This window comes from Gavialis gangeticus, unplaced genomic scaffold, assembly GCF_001723915.1.
Source record: "Gavialis gangeticus isolate Ggan-Ray unplaced genomic scaffold, GavGan_comp1, whole genome shotgun sequence".
NCBI classification, from domain to species: domain Eukaryota; kingdom Metazoa; phylum Chordata; order Crocodylia; family Gavialidae; genus Gavialis; species Gavialis gangeticus.
In genome coordinates this window covers 37,291,993-37,294,810 of record NW_017728997.1, presented here as the reverse complement: position 1 = coordinate 37,294,810, position 2,818 = coordinate 37,291,993, and the positions used below count along the sequence as shown (strand labels likewise).

At 48.8% G+C, this 2,818-nt stretch overlaps 1 long non-coding RNA gene across 1 annotated transcript in view; it reads right to left on the bottom strand.

Moving 5' to 3' along the window:
- Nucleotides 1–952: 952 nt before the first annotated feature.
- Nucleotides 953–2,818, bottom strand: part of LOC109289138 — a 6,527-nt gene continuing 4,661 nt past the window's right edge. Inside the window, exon 3 of the long non-coding RNA XR_002095307.1 lies at nt 953–2,038. This is a non-coding gene — a long non-coding RNA (uncharacterized LOC109289138). The remainder of the gene's footprint in view (nt 2,039–2,818) is intronic.

Below are 2,818 nucleotides of genomic sequence, written 5' to 3'. Positions count from 1 at the left end.
ACCACATGCATCGCACTGCTGGGCGGGCAGGGGGTGTGGCTCAGCCCAGCAGCAGAACGCATGTGGCATCGGGTTGCTGCTCTTGAGCAAGCTGCAGTGAGGCTTGGGGTGCAAAGCCCAATGTGCAGTGGCAGACACCTCTGCCCCACACACAGATCGGGGGGTATGTGCCCCTCCCAAACATAGGGCAGTGTGGGCAGCTACAGCAGGGGTGGGGAGGGGCACACATGCAGCAGTAAGGGAGGGAGTGGGGCTGAGGCTGGGGCAGGCACTGCACAGCCGGGGCACGGTGTGGGACAGAGCCACTAGTAGCTCATCCGGGGAGGTGCTGGGAGAAGGGGGCATGCACCCTGTGAGGGCATGGTGAGTATGTGCCCCTAGATCTGTGCATAGTGAAGGTGGGCTGCTGCTGTGGGCTGGGGCTGGGGCGGTGCCGGGCTCTTCCTGGCGGGAGTGTTGGGCTGGGTTGCACTCAGGGCAGCAGTGGGCCTGAGTTGGGGCTACGGCGGGTGGGGGGGCTGCAGTTACCCAAAAATTTGCCATAATACCCCTAGCCCACCCTCTCAACGCAGCCACCGCCCACCTGGAGCATGGCACGACCCAACCTCTGTGCTGGGAGGAGCCCGGGGCAGCCCCTCAGCCCCAGCCCACAGCAGCAACCTGCCCCACGCAGATCCCAGGCACACAGCCCCCATGCCCTCCTGGCGTGCATACAGTGGCGGGAGCCACCATCCCCTCCCCACACTGGGCACCACCCGGAAGAGTCACTCACAACTCCATCCTGTGCCCCTGCTGTGCAGGGCCAGGTGGTGGGGTAAGTGGGGGCCCGGGGACACAGGATGCCAATCACCCCAGTCTCTGCTCCTACCTGTTTCCTGCTCCCTCCCTCACTTCTGGGGCCTTGATCTGTCCCCCCTCTCCCCCGCCCCTTCCCCCACAGACTTACCTGCTGTGGGGGGGTTGCCCCCAAATAATTTTTTCTTCCTCCACCTCTATCTGCCTCCCCACAGACTGACCTGCTGGGGGAGAGGTGGTGGTGTGTGGTAGAACCTGGGTTGCTTTTTAATTCAAAAAGTGATCTACTCAAAAAGGTTGGAAACCACTGGTGTAGATCATTAGTTTCAGTAGGACCAACCCTGGAAGTAAGTACTGCAACTGGCATGGACTTACAGCTCCATCGAAGGCAATGGTAGTTTTCCTGCTGAGTTAAGTGGGGTCAGGATTTAATTCATTAGTTTGTGGCTTTCAAGGCCAGGCCCTATACTTGTATGTCATGCTTTATATTGTCCCTGCATTCGCCATTCTCATCTGGTTTTTACAGTCACATGCTTTTCTAATGAACCATCTTTCTTACCTAATATTTTAACTCACACAAGTCACTAGCATGATGTACTGCTTAAAGTCCAGGACATTATTCTCTTAATTGCGAATTATTCTCTTAACTTCATTAGAAATTGAAGCTGATGCAGGGGGCTGATCCACATTATCACTAGAAACATTCATTTTGTACTTAGGTGTTTTTGCAGCCAAGACACCACAGATCAGTAAAGTCAACAAGAGCAGAAGAAGAAACAAGAGAAATGCTTCAGTGAACAAGAAGTCAAAACAATGTCTTCTAGCCCTGGAGCAAGAGGTAAAATCACTCTGTCTCAACTGAGAGAGTGTTTTCTTATTAAGTGAAAGTGGAGTGAAGCAAATAACCTTATTGCTAACCATGTTGTCTGCTTGGTCTTCCAACCAGACTTTTAAGTAGAGAATCTCACAATCACAGTGCCATGGGTTGCTAGATAGGTTGATCCTTTTTAGGGTCCAAAGGTTGTCAAATGTTCCTGCAGGTATTGTTTTCAGTTGGTTGTACTGCAGATAAAGTTCTTCTGTTGCATTAGGTAGAAGAGGAAGGGCGTCCAGGTCTCTAGAGCCACAATCTACCTTGAGTGATGCAGGACCCAAAGAGGAGCACATGCACTGATGGGGGCAGGGGTTTGTGAAGGAGGCTCTCAGGAGTAAAAGCACCAGCAATCCTGGACAGGCAAACATTCTGAAAATGGAAAATTTTGAGAACCAGTGAGAGCATAATGCCTAAACTGAAGAGGTTGTGCATCATTGCACATGGATAATTCCCCCAGTTCATCCTGGAATACAGATCTCTGAGAATGTGACTGCCATTAATTAAACTGTAATCCAATCTATAGAATGTCTTGTGAAAATGCCACCATAAATTCAGAGACTAAGATTAAGTAGCTACAGCATGGCTGAAGGATAACCCATTATTAGATATCCTTTGTTCCACTACTGGCATATAGAAAGAAAGGGGAGAGGAGGGAAATAAGCTAAAATACTTTCGAAAGTGCACGCTCCTTTCTACCTGAATGGTCATTTAGGGAGCTTGTACATGTGTACATTTTGCTAAAGTGAGAGACAGTGCTAGTATTTTAAGAAGAATTTTTGTATGGGTGTAAACAGCTATGAAAGTGGAAGGCAGTAGAGAAAGCTCATTGTCGTTAGAAATTTATTAGTGGGAAGATTCATCAGTACTAGGTAAACTTTATTTTACCAATCTTTTACAATACTGGGGATTTGGCAGTTTCAAATGTGTAGTGGCTGTTTTTGTCATAGTTGCAAATATTCACATAATCAAAACTTAACCAAGCCACCAGTTGGCATTTTTGCTGACCAGCTAACAAAGCTAGGGACTGACTGGGTATAAAGACTAATCAGTTATCTCACTCTTGGACTACATTTACATAAGGACAAGCAGGAAACTGAAGGAAAATAATTGTGGCTAAGGACAAAAATGACATATAAACTGGTATAAGTG